Genomic DNA, 20,200 nt, shown 5'->3' with positions numbered 1-20,200 from the left:
TTTATTTTATTTTACTTTTATTAATTTTAATGTTTTACCTACGTGACTTTTCCGAAAAAACCTAAGAATATTTATTAAAAAGTGCAATGTCATTTGTCGCGATAAACACACAAAATAACCCGGCGTGGGATGAGATCCAGTGGTAAAGCGCACGTTTAGCATCTGAGAAGTAGTGAGATTGATACCCGCATTCTCCAAAGCACAAATGGGTAATAAGTGCCTTTTTAATTAGCATGTAGAAATAGAAGCAACAAATCAACTTATCGACTGCATAAAAAGTTAACAATATATTCACAAGGTCAATCAAAAGATTACAAATGAATTTCTTAACCCTCGATTGATGCAAACAATAAATAAAATGATTCAATATCTTTTCAGCTGCTTAGACATTTATTAAAAAGTGCTATGGCATTTGTCGCGATAAACACACAAAATAACCCGGCGTGGGATGAGATCCAATGGTAAAGCACACGTTTATCATGTGAGAAGTAGTGAGATAGATACCCACATTCTCCAAAGCACAAATGGGTAATGCGTGCCTTTTTTATTAGCATGTAGAAATAGAGGCAACAAATCAACTCATCGAATGTTTAAAAAGTTAACAATATATTCACAAGGTCAATCAAAAGATTACCAATGAATTTCTTAACCCTCGATTGATGCAAACAATAAAACAAATTATTCAATATCTTTTCGGCTGCTTATCAGTTACATAGACGTCGATAAAACCCAAACTCTTTGGTTCTTTCGGTAAAGTCACGTTGGCATAAAATAAAATAAATTAAATCATGACGTTTCGGGCGCAACACAAGCATCCGACATCAGGTGGGACATCCACAGCAAGAAACATTTGCTGAAGTGGGCAAAAGGGCTGCTGGAACAAGAGGCAATATAGGTAATAGAGGGGGAGGAGCCAGGGAGGAGAGATAGAGAAGGGGGTGTGGGGTCGGGGGAGTTGAGTGCTGCCAAGTGGAGTGCCGCTAGAAGGGATTAAAGGGAAAACGTGACAGCAGAGTGGCGCAGCGGAAGCGTGCTGGGCACATAACCCAGAGGTCGATGGATCGAAACCAACCTCTGCTAACACGTTTTTTTCATCACTCTTAGCTACGTTATAGTTACAGCAGATTTAAAGGTTAAGTTTGCTGTGGCTTTGCATAGACATTTATTAAAAAGTGCTATGGCATTTGTCGCGATAAACACACAAAATAACCCGGCGTGGGATGAGATCCAGTGGTAAAGCGCACGTTTAGCATGTGAGAAGTAGTGAGATCGATACCCACATTCTCCAAAGCACAAATGGGTAATACGTGCCTTTTTAATTAGCATGTAGAAATAGAGGCAACAAATCAACTTATCGAATGTTTAATAAACAAGTATAACCCGTAAAAACAAAGTTTTTCACTATAAATCCTTTATATGCGTGGCGGCTAGAGTCCTCTCGTCCTCTGGCTTGAGATGGCTGCCACCTATGGGTCAGATGATTGCATTGCACCATTAAGCAATTGGTAATTAAATATAATATTTTTGTCCTATAAAGTGTAAAATTTTGGAAAAAAATTTTCACGAACATTAATTTTCACGCACAACGAGTCTGTGTGGAAAATGTCAGCTCGATTGGATCACGGGAAGTGGGTTAAAAAACGACCGAAAATTTTGCACGCTCGTAAGCAAGCAAGCGAACTTAATATAAAGGATTTAACAAATTAATTTCTTAACCCTCGATTGATGCAAACAATAAAAAATATTATTCAATATCTTTTCGGCTGCTTATCAGTTACATAGACGTCGATAAAACCCAAACTCTTTGGTTCTTTCGGTAAAGTCACGTTGGCATAAAATAAAATAAATTAAATCATGACGTTTCGGGCGCAACACAAGCATCCGACATCAGGTGGGACATCCACAGCAAGAAACATTTGCTGAAGTGGGCAAAAGGGCTGCTGGAACAAGAGGCAATATAGGTAATTGAGGGGGAGGAGCTAGGGAGGAGGGATAGAGAAGTGGGTGTGGGGTCGGGGAGTTGAGTGCTGCCAAGTGGAGTGCCGCTAGAAGGGATTAAAGGGCGAGCGTGACAGCAGAGTGGCGCAGCGGAAGCGTGCTGGGCCCATAACCCAGAGGTCGATGGATCGAAACCATCCTCTGCTAACACGTTTTTTCATCACTCTTAGCTAGGTTTTAGTTACAGCAGATTTAAAGGTTAAGTTTGCTGTGGCTTTGCATAGACATTTATCAAAAAGTGCTATGGCATTTGTCGCGATAAACATACAAAATAACCCGGCGTGGGATGAGATCCAGTGGTAAAGCGCACGTTTAGAATGTGAGAAGTAGTGAGATCGATACCCACATTCTCCAAAGCACAAATGGGAAATACGTTCCTTTTTAATTAGCATGTAGAAATAGAGGCAACAAATCAACTTATCGAATGTTTAATAAACAAGTATAACCCGTAAAAACAAAGTTTTTCACTATAAATCCTTGAAATGCGTGGCTGCTAGAGTCCTCTCGTCCTCTGGCTTGAGATGGCTGCCACCTATGGGTCAGATGATTGTATTGCAACATTAAGCAATTGGTAATTAAATATAATATTTTTGTCCTAAAAAGTGTAAAATTTTTGAAAAAAAGTTTTCACGAACATGAAATGTCACGCACAACGAGTCTGTGTGGAAAATGTCAGCTCGATTGGATCACGGGAAGTGGGTAAAAAACGACTGAAAATTTTGCACGGTCGTAAGCAAGCAAGCGAACTTAATATAGAGGATTTAACAAATTAATTTCTTAACCTCGATTGATGCAAACAATAAAAAATATTATTCAATATCTTTTCGGCTGCTTATCAGTTACATAGACGTCGATAAAACCCCAACTCTTTGGTTCTTTCGGTAAAGTCACGTTGGCATAAAATAAAATAAATTAAATCATGACGTTTCGGGCGCAACACAAGCATCCGACATCAGGTGGGACATCCACAGCAAGAAACATTTGCTGAAGTGGGCAAAAGGGCTGCTGGAACAAGAGGCAATATAGGTAATAGAGGGGGAGGAGCCAGGGAGGAGAGATAGAGAAGGGGGTGTGGGGTCGGGGAGTTGAGTGCTGCCAAGTGGAGTGCTGCTAGAAGGGATTAAAGGGCGAGCGTGACAGCAGAGTGGCGCAGCGGAAGCGTGCTGGGCCCATAACCCAGAGGTCGATGGATCGAAACCATCCTCTGCTAACACGTTTTTTTCATCACTCTTAGCTAGGTTTTAGTTACAGCAGATTTAAAGGTTAAGTTTGCTGTGGGTTTGCATAGACATTTCTTAAAAAGTGCTATGGCATTTGTCGCGATAAACACACAAAATAACCCGGCGTGAGATGAGATCCAGTGGTAAAGCGCACGTTTAGCATGTGAGAAGTAGTGAGATCGATACCCACATTCTCCAAAGCACAAATGGGTAATACGTTCCTTTTTAATTAAGCATGTAGAAATAGAGGCAACAAATCAACTTATCGAATGTTTAATAAACAAGTATAACCCGTAAAAACTAAGTTTTTCACTATAAATCCTTGAAATGCGTGGCTGCTAGAGTCCTCTCGTCCTCTGGCTTGAGATGGCTGCAACCTATGGGTCAGATGATTGCATTGCACCATTAAGCAATTGGTAATTAAATAAATTATTTTTGTCCTAAAAAGTGTAAAATTTTGGAAAAAAAGTTTTCACGAACATGAAATGTCACGCACAACGAGTCTGTGTGGAAAATGTCAGCTCGATTGGATCACGGGAAGTGGGTAAAAAACGACCGAAAATTTTGCACGGTCGTAAGCAAGCAAGCGAACTTAATATAAAGGATTTAACAAATTCATTTCTTAACCTCGATTGATGCAAACAATAAAAAATATTATTCAATATCTTTTCGGCTGCTTATCAGTTACATAGACGTCGATAAAACCCCAACTCTTTGGTTCTTTCGGTAAAGTCACGTTGGCATAAAATAAAATAAATTATATCATGACGTTTCGGGCGCAACACAAGCATCCGACATCAGGTGGGACATCCACAGCAATAAACATTTGCTGAAGTGGGCAAAAGGGCTGCTGGAACAAGAGGCAATATAGGTAATAGAGGGGGAGGAGCCAGGGAGGAGAGATAGAGAAGGGGGTGTGGGGTCGGGGAGTTGAGTGCTGCCAAGTGGAGTGCTGCTAGAAGGGATTAAAGGGCGAGCGTGACAGCAGAGTGGCGCAGCGGAAGCGTGCTGGGCCCATAACCCAGAGGTCGATGGATCGAAACCATCCTCTGCTAACACGTTTTTTTCATCACTCTTAGCTAGGTTTTAGTTACAGCAGATTTAAAGGTTAAGTTTGCTGTGGCTTTGCATAGACATTTATTAAAAAGTGCTATGGCATTTGTCGCGATAAACACACAAAATAACCCGGCGTGGGATGAGATCCAGTGGTAAAGCGCACGTTTAGCATGTGAGAAGTAGTGAGATCGATACCCACATTCTCCAAAGCACAAATGGGTAATACGTGCCTTTTTAATTAGCATGTAGAAATAGAGGCAACAAATCAACTTATCGAATGTTTAATAAACAAGTATAACCCGTAAAAACTAAGTTTTTCACTATTAGTCCTTGAAATGCGTGGCTGCTAGAGTCCTCTCGTCCTCTGGCTTGAGATGGCTGCAACCTATGGGTCAGATGATTGCATTGCACCATTAAGCAATTGGTAATTAAATATAATATTTTTGTCCTAAAAAGTGTAAAATTTTGGAAAAAAATTTTCACGAACATTAATTGTCACGCACAACGAGTCTGTGTGGAAAATGTCAGCTCGATTGGATCACGGGAAGTGGGTTAAAAAACGACCGAAAATTTTGCACGGTCGTAAGCAAGCAAGCGAACTTAATATTAAGGATTTAACAAATTAATTTCTTAACCCTCGATTGATGAAAACAATAAAAAATATTATTCAATTTCTTTTCGACTGCTTATCAGTTACATAGACGTCGATAAAACCCAAACTCTTTGGTTCTTTCGGTAAAGTCACGTTGGCATAAAATAAAATAATTTAAATCATGACGTTTCGGGCGCAACACAAGCATCCGACATCAGGTGGGGCATCCACAGCAAGAAACAATTGCTGAAGTGGGCAAAAGGGCTGCTGGAACAAGAGGCAATATAGGTAATAGAGAGGGAGGAGCCAGGGAGGAGAGATAGAGAAGGGGGTGTGGGGTTTGGGAGTTGAGTGCTGCCAAGTGGAGTGCTGCTAGAAGGGATTAAAGGGCTGGCTTGACAGCAGAGTGGCGCAGCGGAAGCGTGCTGGGCCCATAACCCAGAGGTCGATGGATCGAAACCAACCTCTGCTAACATGTTTTTTTTCATCACTCTTAACTAGGTTTTAGTTACAGCAGATTTAAAGGTTAAGTTTTCTGTGGCTTTGCATAGACATTTATTAAAAAGTGCTATGGCATTTGTCGCGATAAACACACAAAATAACCCGGCGTGGGATGAGATCCAGTGGTAAAGCGCACGTTTAGCATGTGAGAAGTAGTGAGATCGATACCCACATTCTCCAAAGCACAAATGGGTAATACGTGCCTTTTTAATTAGCATGTAGAAATAGAGGCAACAAATCAACTTATCGAATGTTTAATAAACAAGTATAACCCGTAAAAACAAAGTTTTTCACTATAAATCCTTGAAATGCGTGGCTGCTTGAGTCCTCTCGTCCTCTGGCTTGAGATGGCTGCAACCTATGGGTCAGATGATTGCATTGCACCATTAAGCAATTGGTAATTAAATATAATATTTTTGTCCTAAAAAGTGTAAAATTTTGGAAAAAAAATTTTCATGAACATTAATTGTCACGCACAACGAGTCTGTGTGGAAAATGTCAGCTCGATTGGATCAGGGGAAGTGGGTTAAAAAACGACCGAAAATTTTGCACGGTCTTACGCAAGCAAGCGAACTCAATATAAAGGATTTAACAAATTACTTTTTTAACCTCGATTGATGCAAACAATAAAAAATATTATTCAATATCTTTTCGGCTGCTTATCAGTTACATAGACGTCGATAAAACCCAAACTCGTTGGTTCTTTCGGTAAAGTCACGTTGGCATAAAATAAAAAAAATTAAATCATGACGTTTCGGGCGCAACACAAGCATCCGACATCAGGTGGGACATCCACAGCAAGAAACATTTGCTGAAGTGGGCAAAAGGGCTGCTGGAACAAGAGGCAATATAGGTAATAGAGGGGGAGGAGCCAGGGAGGAGAGATAGAGAAGGGGGTGTGGGGTCGGGGAGTTGAGTGCTGCCAAGTGGAGTGCTGCTAGAAGGGATTAAAGGGCGAGCGTGACAGCAGAGTGGCGCAGCGGAAGCGTGCTGGGCCCATAACCCAGAGGTTGATGGAGCGAAACCATCCTCTGCTAACACGTTTTTTTCATCACTCTTAGCTAGGTTTTAGTTACAGCAGATTTAAAGGTTAAGTTTTCTGTGGCTTTGCATAGACATTTATTAAAAAGTGCTATGGCATTTGTCGCGATAAACACACAAAATAACCCGGCGTGGGATGAGATCCAGTGGTAAAGCGCACGTTTAGCATGTGAGAAGTAGTGAGATCGATACCCACATTCTCCAAAGCACAAATGGGTAATACGTGCCTTTTTAATTAGCATGTAGAAATAGAGGCAACAAATCAACTTATCGAATGTTTAATAAACAAGTATAACCCGTAAAAACAAAGTTTTTCACTATAAATCTGTAATAAACGACTGGACCACGATGTCTGGCTCAGTGTCCCTTATTATTCGGTTCGTGCTGTACACCCACACGGCTGTCTTTACTCTGTAGCTTCTCCACGGTGCTGACTCCAATGTCGGCCCGATCCACAACAGCAGCTCCGCTGCTGTTTCTCTCACACAGCCCCCCTTGGCTGTACTCGCTGCTGCTCTTCTCCCTCCGCAGCTCTGACAGCTTCTTGCTCTCTCTCTCTCTCTCTGCAGCTCCTCCTGGCAGCCACACCGCTGCCTCTAACAAGCAGCCCCCTCTCTCTCTCTCTCCGCAGCTCCTCCTGGCAGCCACACCGCTGCCTCTAACACGCAGCCCTCCTGGCTGTCTCCTCTGCAGCTGCACACCACTCCGCAGCTTCCTCTTATCTTCGGGGTTGGCTCCCGATGGCCGTCGGCGCCCCCCCCTCTCCACACTCGCCCGCGTGGCCTCACTCTTTTCCGCTCACACCCCGACTGCCTTCCCCTTCCGGTTTACCCGCTTAAGGCCCCGAACCTTCCCCCCACGTCACATGACTCCACCCCCCGTGACGTCACATCCGGAAGGTCGCTTACGCCCGCATTACACCACCCTCCCCCGTAGAAAAATCCCAGCCGACCTCGGCTGACCAATAGCAAATCGTAATGCGGCGAACCGAGCTTCCCCCCCTAAAGGACACTAAGCATACAATGTAACAGCAAGAACAACAACAACAACGCAATTAACATCAACGAACGTACAAAAAGCATGCAATAAATACAACTGTAAGAAAAAAATAACAAGACAACAACAATCAACGAAACGTAAGCGATTTGGAACGTGTGCGGGTCGCCGGCCCGTCCCGGACGGTCGGCGGCCCACTCGCAGAACGGGAACGCGATGAAAGTCGAGGAACGACAGGGGGTAATCCCCCTGTCGCAGCTGGAAGTCCACCGCCGTCCCGTGTCTCTAAAGAGTTAGTCTTGGGCTTGTCCTGTGACCGTGCCCGCAGCTGGGTCGGAAGGGCTGCAGGGCTCGAAGGTCCCGCAGACCTGGCAGGCGTCCTCCGAGCAGGGCCCCTCGTCCCCCGCAATGTCACGGCCGGCCTGTCTGGAACAGGTACGACAGGCGCTCTAGCAAAATCAATGGACGCAGGCAGGGGAGAGTCAGCAGCAACAGACCCCGGCAAGGCAACATTGGGGGATGACGCATCATGTAAGGGAGCAACATATGGTTTCAAGCGCGACGTATGCACAACCCAGCGACGAGACCCAATCTGGACGCGTGCTGACTGTGGGTTGGGAACCGCAATGAGGCGTACGGGACCATGCCAGGGTTTGTGCAATTTCGGCGAGGTCCCCGGACGTACCTGTGGACAATGAAGCCAGGCTAGGTCCCCAACCTTCCAAGGGCACTCCCCCTCAGACCGTCGCGCATATCGCTCGTTCCGGGCCTGGGCTTTGGCCGTAGCCACGCGGGCATTCTCCCGCGCCTCCGTGACTCGGCGAACCGTGTCCTGAATGTATTCAGGAAGTGGTTTCCGAGGTCCCTTCACCCCAGTTCCCAATTGCACATCCACCGGCGGCACGTTTTCCCGACCATACATAAGGTAAAACGGCGAATATCCTGTAGCCGCATGAGGCGTCATCCTGTACGCCGAAAGCACCCCGGGGATGTGCAGATCCCAATCTGATTGTTGTTCACTCACGGTATGGCAAAGCATGGCAGACAATGTCCTGTTCAGCCGTTCAACCATACCATCCGTCTGCGGATGGTATGGGGATGTCCGTACTTTCTTAGTCCCAAGGCCCGCGCACACTTCCGCCAATAATTTAGAAGAGAAATTCCTGCCCTGGTCCGTGAGGAGTCTCTCAGGCGCCCCCTTATCCATAATATACCCAAACAAAAAGGCGTCGGTAATGGCCGCGGCCGACTGATCGGGCAACGGCCAGGCCATCGGCCAACGGGAGAGGTACTCAACCCCTACCAGCAAATATTTATTACCCCTCGCCGATGGTGGAAAAGGTCCCAATATGTCCAGTGCCACCAATTCATTGACTCGAGACACCTGAATCGACTGGAGAGGCGGCACGTAAGGATGTTTCGGCGGCTTACGTTGTGCACACGCAGGGCACGCGCGCACGTGCCCTACGACATCTGTCGCCATGCCGTGCCAAAAATAATGACGTTGCAACGTCAACAAGGTCTTCTGCACCCCTAAATGTAAGAGAGTGTCACAATGGAGGGTTCTAATCAACTCGAACCGCAAGGACGTTGGTACCACCAGGCGCCAACGTTCCTGGAACCCCTCCCGCCACATAAGCAGACCATCTCGGAGAGCGGTTTGCGGCCCCACAGCCGTACTCGGACTCCCATTGTCCTTAGCAGACCGCTTCCGCAAGGACACCAATGACTCATCCATCATCTGTTCCCGGATCCAGACAGACCGCGGCAGATTCAAAACCCCGTCAGCCGGTCCCGGTTCCATCGGAGTGTCCGACTTCTCGACGGCCAACGTGAGCGGCTGAGGGGGGTTTGGAATCGGCGAACACCTATGCGTCCCCGACTCACATTTACAAGGGGCGCGCCGCGGTAATCTGGAAAGTGCGTCAGCGTTCGCATGGCGCACTCCCTTCCGATGTTGAATTTGGAAGGAAAATTCCTGTAGCGTGTCCAACCAACGTGCCAACTGTCCGGATGGCTGGTCAATTTTAAGGGCATATTGCAAGGCCGCATGATCCGTACGCACAATAAAAGAACGACCGTAGAGGTATGGTCGAAATTGCCGTAGGAAAAAAACAACCGCCAATAGTTCTCTGCGAGTGACACAGTAGCGGGTTTCCGCAGGAGACAAGACTCGGCTACCATACGCCACGACACGCTCTACACCCCCTTTAGACTGTGATAACACCGCCCCAATACCTGTGTCACTCGCGTCCGTATCAAGAATGAATGGGTGATCGAAATCGGGATAATCCAATGTTGGGGCCGTGGCCAATAGATCACGCAGACTCCGAAAGGCCGCCTCCTCCGGCTGTCCCCAAACAAACTTCCGTCCTTTACCCGTAAGGAGATGCAAAGGCCTCGCAATCGTCGCAAAACCCGGCACGAATCTTCGGTAATACGAGGCAAATCCCAAAAACCGCCGAACATCCCCCACGGTGGCCGGAGTCGGCCAATCCCGGACGCACGCCGTCTTTTCCGGATCCGTGGACACTCCCTCAGCGCTCACAATGTGCCCCAAATAGCGGACGGACCGTTGCAGTAGGTGACATTTCTTTGGTTTGAATTTCAATTTGGCAGAACGCATCCTCGTGAACACTGTCTCCAGCCGCGTCAAATGTTCATCGAATGTGCGGCTGAAGACAATGATATCGTCCAAATATATAAGACATGTCTCCCACTGCAACCCCGTCAAAACGAGCTCCATCAATCTTTGAAATGTAGCAGGGGCCGCATTCAATCCCATCGGGAGACAGTTGAATTGAAATAACCCCTGCGGCGTACGGAATGCGGTTTTCTCCCGTGAGGACTCGTCGAGGGGAAGCTGCCAAAATCCCGAAGAGAGGTCCAGTGTGGAAAAGAACTTAGCCCCCGACAATGCGTCGAGGGAGTCATCCATACGCGGCAGGGGGTACGCATCTGCCACCGATATCTTATTCAATTTGCGGAAATCAACACAAAATCGCAATTTGCCATCCTTCTTCTTAACCAAGACGACTGGAGCGCCCCCATGGGCTGTTAGATGGCGATATAATGTCCGCAGCCAACATGTCTTCCACTGCCCCCCGTACGTGTTCTCGCTCCGCAGGACTCATCCGATGCAAATTTAATCGAATAGGGGCAGCATCGCCCGTCTCAATGTGATGGTAAAGCAAGGAAGTGCGGCCCAAATCCAAATCATCAGAGCTGAACACATCGGAATATGTCAACAACAATTTACGCAGCGCACCACGTTGCTCCATGGACAGGGAAGAATTTTCGTCACATAAATGAGCAACCCAACGATCATCCGAACTCCTTGGCTCGGAAACCCCAGCAACAACTCCCCGGCTATGTGGACAATCATGGGTCGCAAACGCCGTAGTGGCATGTGCCACAACCGTACCGGCCGGGACACGGACGTTTTCTCCCCCCGCATTAAGCACCTGTAAAAACGGTAATTGATCCGGCCGGACGATGGTCTGTGCCCCCACTAACGCCAACCCGGTTGTTATCGTGGCGGACGGTGACAACAAGACCCCTACTGCTCCTAGCCGATCAGGCAGGGGCTTCCGATACCGCAAGGGTATAAGCATCTGTGTACCAGGTGGGATGTCCACAGATGCGACGGACAGCGCCTGCACTTGTACGGCCGAAGCAGGTCGCCCCCAGGGCGACGGCAGAAACGAGATTTGACGGCCCCCCGGCAGTTCAATACAATTCTCATTGATTTTGATCAAAATGGGCATCTTAGCCAAAAAATCGGTGCCTAACAAACAAGGAACCGCCAAAGATCTCGATATCAACACAACACCCGAGGCCGACACATCCCCAATAGATATCTTAGCATCCACCTGACCCACGATACCCATGCTACCCCCGTTCGCAGCGACGCACGACCCATAAACCGGACGCACAGCCCCCGACGGAATGCCCAACAGATGGAAAATGACATCCGATATAATAGTCGCAGACGCCCCCGAGTCGACCAAAATGCGCACGTCCACACCTTGTATGGACCCCGGTACAGTGGACGAACCCGTAGCGGCCGCGACAACTCTCCGTGCCAATTTGCGCCACTGCGTAACTGAATGACAAGGCCCCGTCGATGGCCTTTCTTTAACAACAACAATAGGATCGCGCAACACAGGTGGTGGGTGAGGTGGAAAGCCTTGCCGAGTGTCTGGTGCGTGCCGACATGCCTGTTTCGGAGGATCTTTAGCCGACTTGACCGGTGCCGAGGCCTCCTACTGCGGCGGAGCCGGGAAGCGGGCCCAGCAGTCTCTGGCGTAGTGGCCCCTACGCCCGCAGCGGAAACATTCGGCCTCGTTGCGCCGAAGCGCAGGCCTCGCCTCCTGACGGCCCCGTTCTGGTAGCACCGCGCGCGGTCTCGGCCCGCCGCGTCCCGTCCATGGAGCGGAGGCGGCCGTCAGTTGTTGAGGGCCCCGGTCATCCGGAACATAGACGGCCTGCGCAGGGTTCCACCCCAGCGCATCCCCTTCTTTGACGGGCCCCCCCGTCCACGCCGTCACTTGTTTCCAGCGACGGAGGTTGAATTGCGCATCGAGACACTTAGCAGCCGTCCGGGAAGTTAGCTTCTCATGCCCACACACAGGCATGGGGATCCCTAGATCCCGAGACAGCTCCAACATTTTCCCTAAAATGAGAGGCTCGAGCAGGTCCTGTGGCATCTCAGGATAAGCTGCCATGGCCAGCTCCAGCACCGCACCCCTGAACGCCACGGGCGACTCCTCTGGTGCTCGTTGTCGTTGAGCGAATCGCCGATGCGCATCATCTGGTGGCTCATAAGCATCGGCCATTTCTTGAAAAACACCACGTAAAGTTGCCTTCTTATCGGTCGTTATGGAACGGAAGAATCGGACAGATTCGTCGTCCAGGAGAGTCGGCAACACCTCCAAAGCCTCCGCATCGGTCCATCTTGCTGTGCGTACCGCCGCCAAGAAGCGGCAGGCGAACGCGCTCCAGTCCCCACCGACGGAAAATTCTTTAACCGTTGTAAGGTGGCGACTCCGACTCCTCTTCCCGCCGTCATCCAATGGTGGTGGTTGTGATGGCAAATTCAAAATGGCGTCGGCCCGCGGCGTGGCCAAGATGGCGGTTTGGCGCCACGGAGCGCGCAAAATGGCGGCCTCTTGCCGCGTGGGCAATGGCGGCGGCAGGACAGGCAACGTGGCGGCCCGCGGAGCACCACTTGCATCATCCATCGTCCCTGGCGCTACGAGATGGCATAGATGCGCCAGGACGTCCTTAAGTGCCTCCAGTTGTACCGCCATCGCTTGCCATCGTTGATCCGCGTCTGATGATGTCGACGGACCCGCCACCGCGCCAACATCCTCCACTCCCGTTCCCGTGGTCGCCTCAGCCGGGCTCTCCTCCACCACCCCAACAGGATCCGTGGTTGGAGGGAGTTCGTCGTCGTCGGACGAAGAAGCCGATGCAGGCGCCGGATTAACTTTCTTCCTCACTTGTTTCGACATGCCGTTGCACTTCCGACACCAGTGTAATAAACGACTGGACCACGATGTCTGGCTCAGTGTCCCTTATTATTCGGTTCGTGCTGTACACCCACACGGCTGTCTTTACTCTGTAGCTTCTCCACGGTGCTGACTCCAATGTCGGCCCGATCCATAACAGCAGCTCCGCTGCTGTTTCTCTCACACAGCCCCCCTTGGCTGTACTCGCTGCTGCTCTTCTCCCTCCGCAGCTCTGACAGCTTCTTGCTCTCTCTCTCTCTCTCTGCAGCTCCTCCTGGCAGCCACACCGCTGCCTCTAACAAGCAGCCCCCTCTCTCTCTCTCTCTCTCCGCAGCTCCTCCTGGCAGCCACACCGCTGCCTCTAACACGCAGCCCTCCTGGCTGTCTCCTCTGCAGCTGCACACCACTCCGCAGCTTCCTCTTATCTTCGGGGTTGGCTCCCGATGGCCGTCGGCGCCCCCCCCTCTCCACACTCGCCCGCGTGGCCTCACTCTTTTCCGCTCACACCCCGACTGCCTTCCCCTTCCGGTTTACCCGCTTAAGGCCCCGAACCTTCCCCCCACGTCACATGACTCCACCCCCCGTGACGTCACATCCGGAAGGTCGCTTACGCCCGCATTACAAATCCTTGAAATGCGTGGCTGCTTGAGTCCTCTCGTCCTCTGGCTTGAGATGGCTGCAACCTATGGGTCAGATGATTGCATTGCACCATTAAGCAATTGGTAATTAAATATAATATTTTTGTCCTAAAAAGTGTAAAATTTTGGAAAAAAAATTTTCACGAACATTAATTGTCACGCACAACGAGTCTGTGTGGAAAATGTCAGCTCGATTGGATCAGGGGAAGTGGGTTAAAAAACGACCGAAAATTTTGCACGGTCTTACGCAAGCAAGCAAACTCAATATAAAGGATTTAACAAATTACTTTCTTAACCTCGATTGATGCAAACAATAAAAATATTATTCAATATCTTTTCGGCTGCTTATCAGTTACAAAGACGTCGATAAAACCCAAACTCGTTGGTTCTTTCGGTAAAGTCACGTTGGCATAAAATAAAAAAAATTAAATCATGACGTTTCGGGCGCAACACAAGCATCCGACATCAGGTGGGACATCCACAGCAAGAAACATTTGCTGAAGTGGGCAAAAGGGCTGCTGGAACAAGAGGCAATATAGGTAATAGAGGGGGAGGAGCCAGGGAGGAGAGATAGAGAAGGGGGTGTGGGGTCGGGGAGTTGAGTGCTGCCAAGTGGAGTGCTGCTAGAAGGGATTAAAGGGCGAGCGTGACAGCAGAGTGGCGCAGCGGAAGCGTGCTGGGCCCATAACCCAGAGGTTGATGGATCGAAACCATCCTCTGCTAACACGTTTTTTTCATCACTCTTAGCTAGGTTTTAGTTACAGCAGATTTAAAGGTTAAGTTTTCTGTGGCTTTGCATAGACATTTATTAAAAAGTGCTATGGCATTTGTCGCGATAAACACACAAAATAACCCGGCGTGGGATGAGATCCAGTGGTAAAGCGCACGTTTAGCATGTGAGAAGTAGTGAGATCGATACCCACATTCTCCAAAGCACAAATGGGTAATACGTGCCTTTTTAATTAGCATGTAGAAATAGAGGCAACAAATCAACATATCGAATGTTTAATAAACAAGTATAACCCGTAAAAACAAAGTTTGTCACTATAAATCCTTGAAATGCGTGGCTGCTTGAGTCCTCTCGTCCTCTGGCTTGAGATGGCTGCAACCTATGGGTCAGATGATTGCATTGCACCATTAAGCAATTGGTAATTAAATATAATATTTTTGTCCTAAAAAGTGTAAAATTTTGGAAAAAAATGTTCACGAACATTAATTGTCACGCACAACGAGTCTGTGTGGAAAATGTCAGCACGATTGGATCACGGGAAGTGGGTTAAAAAACGACCGAAAATTTTGCACGGTCGTAAGCAAGCAATCGAACTTAATATTAAGGATTTAACAAATTCATTTCTTAACCCTCGATTGATGAAAACAATAAAAAATATAATTCAATATCTTTTCGGCTGCTTATCAGTTACATAGACGTCGATAAAACCCAAACTCTTTGGTTCTTTCGGTAAAGTCACGTTGGCATAAAATAAAATAATTTAAATCATGACGTTTCGGGCGCAACACAAGCATCCGACATCAGGTGGGGCATCCACAGCAAGAAACAATTGCTGAAGTGGGCAAAAGGGCTGCTGGAACAAGAGGCAATATAGGTAATAGAGGGGGAGGAGCCAGGGAGGAGAGATAGAGAAGGGGGTGTGGGGTCTGGGAGTTGAGTGCTGCCAAGTGGAGTGCTGCTAGAAGGGATTAAAGGGCTGGCTTGACAGCAGAGTGGCGCAGCGGAAGCGTGCTGGGCCCATAACCCAGAGGTCGATGGATCGAAACCAACCTCTGCTAACATGTTTTTTTTCATCACTCTTAACTAGGTTTTAGTTACAGCAGATTTAAAGGTTAAGTTTTCTGTGGCTTTGCATAGACATTTATTAAAAAGTGCTATGGCATTTGTCGCGATAAACACACAAAATAACCCGGCGTGGGATGAGATCCAGTGGTAAAGCGCACGTTTAGCATGTGAGAAGTAGTGAGATCGATACCCACATTCTCCAAAGCACAAATGGGTAATACGTGCCTTTTTAATTAGCATGTAGAAATAGAGGCAACAAATCAACTTATCGAATGTTTAATAAACAAGCATAACCCGTAAAAACAAAGTTTTTCACTATAAATCCTTGAAATGCGTGGCTGCTTGAGTCCTCTCGTCCTCTGGCTTGAGATGGCTGCAACCTATGGGTCAGATGATTGCATTGCACCATTAAGCAATTGGTAATTAAATATAATATTTTTGTCCTAAAAAGTGTAAAATTTTGGAAAAAATTTGTTCACGAACATTAATTGTCACGCACAACGAGTCTGTGTGGAAAATGTCAGCTCGATTGGATCAGGGGAAGTGGGTTAAAAAACGACCGAAAATTTTGCACGGTCTTACGCAAGCAAGCGAACTCAATATAAAGGATTTAACAAATTACTTTCTTAACCTCGATTGATGCAAACAATAAAAATATTATTCAATATCTTTTCGGCTGCTTATCAGTTACATAGAGGTCGATAAAACCCAAACTCGTTGGTTCTTTCGGTAAAGTCACGTTGGCATAAAATAAAAAAAATTAAATCATGACGTTTCGGGCGCAACACAAGCATCCGACATCAGGTGGGACATCCACAGCAAGAAACATTTGCTGAAGTGGGCAAAAGGGCTGCTGGAACAAGAGGCAATATAGGTAATAGAGGGGGAGGAGCCAGGGAGGAGAGATAGAGAAGGGGGTGTGGGGTCGGGGAGTTGAGTGCTGCCAAGTGGAGTGCTGCTAGAAGGGATTAAAGGGCGAGCGTGACAGCAGAGTGGCGCAGCGGAAGCGTGCTGGGCCCATAACCCAGAGGTTGATGGATCGAAACCATCCTCTGCTAACACGTTTTTTTCATCACTCTTAGCTAGGTTTTAGTTACAGCAGATTTAAAGGTTAAGTTTTCTGTGGCTTTGCATAGACATTTATTAAAAAGTGCTATGTCATTTGTCGCGATAAACACACAAAATAACCCGGCGTGGGATGAGATCCAGTGGTAAAGCGCACGTTTAGCATGTGAGAAGTAGTGAGATCGATACCCACATTCTCCAAAGCACAAATGGGTAATACGTGCCTTTTTAATTAGCATGTAGAAATAGAGGCAACAAATCAACTTATCGAATGTTTAATAAACAAGTATAACCCGTAAAAACAAAGTTTTTCACTATAAATCCTTGAAATGCGTGGCTGCTTGAGTCCTCTCGTCCTCTGGCTTGAGATGGCTGCAACCTATGGGTCAGATGATTGCATTGCACCATTAAGCAATTGGTAATTAAATATAATATTTTTGTCCTAAAAAGTGTAAAATTTTGGAAAAAAATGTTCACGAACATTAATTGTCACGCACAACGAGTCTGTGTGGAAAATGTCAGCACGATTGGATCACGGGAAGTGGGTTAAAAAACGACCGAAAATTTTGCACGGTCGTAAGCAAGCAATCGAACTTAATATTAAGGATTTAACAAATTCATTTCTTAACCCTCGATTGATGAAAACAATAAAAAATATTATTCAATATCTTTTCGGCTGCTTATCAGTTACATAGACGTCGATAAAACCCAAACTCTTTGGTTCTTTCGGTAAAGTCACGTTGGCATGAAATAAAATAATTTAAATCATGACGTTTCGGGCGCAACACAAGCATCCGACATCAGGTGGGGCATCCACAGCAAGAAACAATTGCTGAAGTGGGCAAAAGGGCTGCTGGAACAAGAGGCAATATAGGTAATAGAGGGGGAGGAGCCAGGGAGGAGAGATAGAGAAGGGGGTGTGGGGTCTGGGAGTTGAGTGCTGCCAAGTGGAGTGCTGCTAGAAGGGATTAAAGGGCTGGCTTGACAGCAGAGTGGCGCAGCGGAAGCGTGCTGGGCCCATAACCCAGAGGTCGATGGATCGAAACCAACCTCTGCTAACATGTTTTTTTTCATCACTCTTAACTAGGTTTTAGTTACAGCAGATTTAAAGGTTAAGTTTTCTGTGGCTTTGCATAGACATTTATTAAAAAGTGCTATGGCATTTGTCGCGATAAACACACAAAATAACCCGGCGTGGGATGAGATCCAGTGGTAAAGCGCACGTTTAGCATGTGAGAAGTAGTGAGATCGATACCCACATTCTCCAAAGCACAAATGGGTAATACGTGCCTTTTTAATTAGCATGTAGAAATAGAGGCAACAAATCAACTTATCGAATGTTTAATAAACAAGTATAACCCGTAAAAACAAAGTTTTTCACTATAAATCCTTGAAATGCGTGGCTGCTTGAGTCCTCTCGTCCTCTGGCTTGAGATGGCTGCAACCTATGGGTCAGATGATTGCATTGCACCGTTAAGCAATTGGTAATTAAATATAATATTTTTGTCCTAAAAAGTGTAAAATTTTGGAAAAAATATTTTCACGAACATTAATTGTCACGCACAACGAGTCTGTGTGGAAAATGTCAGCTCGATTGGATCAGGGGAAGTGGGTTAAAAAACGACCGAAAATTTTGCACGGTCTTACGCAAGCAAGCGAACTCAATATAAAGGATTTAACAAATTACTTTCTTAACCTCGATTGATGCAAACAATAAAAATATTATTCAATATCTTTTCGGCTGCTTATCAGTTACATAGAGGTCGATAAAACCCAAACTCGTTGGTTCTTTCGGTAAAGTCACGTTGGCATAAAATAAAATACATTAAATCATGACGTTTCGGGCGCAACACAAGCATCCGACATCAGGTGGGACATCCACAGCAAGAAACATTTGCTGAAGTGGGCAAAAGGGCTGCTGGAACAAGAGGCAATATAGGTAATAGAGGGGGAGGAGCCAGGGAGGAGAGATAGAGAAGGGGGTGTGGGGTCGGGGAGTTGAGTGCTGCCAAGTGGAGTGCTGCTAGAAGGGATTAAAGGGCGAGCGTGACAGCAGAGTGGCGCAGCGGAAGCGTGCTGGGCCCATAACCCAGAGGTTGATGGATCGAAACCATCCTCTGCTAACACGTTTTTTTCATCACTCTTAGCTAGGTTTTAGTTACAGCAGATTTAAAGGTTAAGTTTTCTGTGGCTTTGCATAGACATTTATTAAAAAGTGCTATGGCATTTGTCGCGATAAACACACAAAATAACCCGGCGTGGGATGAGATCCAGTGGTAAAGCGCACGTTTAGCATGTGAGAAGTAGTGAGATCGATACCCACATTCTCCAAAGCACAAATGGGTAATACGTGCCTTTTTAATTAGCATGTAGAAATAGAGGCAACAAATCAACTTATCGAATGTTTAATAAACAAGTATAACCCGTAAAAACAAAGTTTTTCACTATAAATCCTTGAAATGCGTGGCTGCTTGAGTCCTCTCGTCCTCTGGCTTGAGATGGCTGCAACCTATGGGTCAGATGATTGCATTGCACCATTAAGCAATTGGTAATTAAATATAATATTTTTGTCCTAAAAAGTGTAAAATTTTGGAAAAAAAATTTTCACGAACATTAATTGTCACGCACAACGAGTCTGTGTGGAAAATGTCAGCTCGATTGGATCAGGGGAAGTGGGTTAAAAAACGACCGAAAATTTTGCACGGTCTTACGCAAGCAAGCGAACTCAATATAAAGGATTTAACAAATTACTTTCTTAACCTCGATTGATGCAAACAATAAAAAAATATTATTCAATATCTTTTCGGCTGCTTATCAGTTACAAAGACGTCGATAAAACCTAAACTCGTTGGTTCTTTCGTTTAAGTCACGTTGGCATAAAATAAAAAAAATTAAATCATGACGTTTCGGGCGCAACACAAGCATCCGACATCAGGTGGGACATCCACAGCAAGAAACATTTGCTGAAGTGGGCAAAAGGGCTGCTGGAACAAGAGGCAATATAGGTAATAGAGGGGGAGGAGCCAGGGAGGAGAGATAGAGAAGGGGGTGTGGGGTCGGGGAGTTGAGTGCTGCCAAGTGGAGTGCTGCTAGAAGGGATTAAAGGGCGAGCGTGACAGCAGAGTGGCGCAGCGGAAGCGTGCTGGGCCCATAACCCAGAGGTTGATGGATCGAAACCATCCTCTGCTAACACGTTTTTTTCATCACTCTTAGCTAGGTTTTAGTTACAGCAGATTTAAAGGTTAAGTTTTCTGTGGCTTTGCATAGACATTTATTAAAAAGTGCTATGGCATTTGTCGCGATAAACACACAAAATAACCCGGCGTGGGATGAGATCCAGTGGTAAAGCGCACGTTTAGCATGTGAGAAGTAGTGAGATCGATACCCACATTCTCCAAAGCACAAATGGGTAATACGTGCCTTTTTAATTAGCATGTAGAAATAGAGGCAACAAATCAACTTATCGAATGTTTAATAAACAAGTATAACCCGTAAAAACAAAGTTTTTCACTATAAATCCTTGAAATGCGTGGCTGCTTGAGTCCTCTCGTCCTCTGGCTTGAGATGGCTGCAACCTATGGGTCAGATGATTGCATTGCACCATTAAGCAATTGGTAATTAAATATAATATTTTTGTCCTAAAAAGTGTAAAATTTTGGAAAAAAATGTTCACGAACATTAATTGTCACGCACAACGAGTCTGTGTGGAAAATGTCAGCACGATTGGATCACGGGAAGTGGGTTAAAAAACGACCGAAAATTTTGCACGGTCGTAAGCAAGCAAG

This window comes from Lampetra fluviatilis, chromosome 16, assembly GCF_964198595.1.
Source record: "Lampetra fluviatilis chromosome 16, kcLamFluv1.1, whole genome shotgun sequence".
Taxonomy (NCBI): Eukaryota; Metazoa; Chordata; class Hyperoartia; order Petromyzontiformes; family Petromyzontidae; genus Lampetra; species Lampetra fluviatilis.
The sequence above is the reverse complement of the archived record's forward strand: the minus strand, read 5'-3'. Positions refer to the sequence as shown.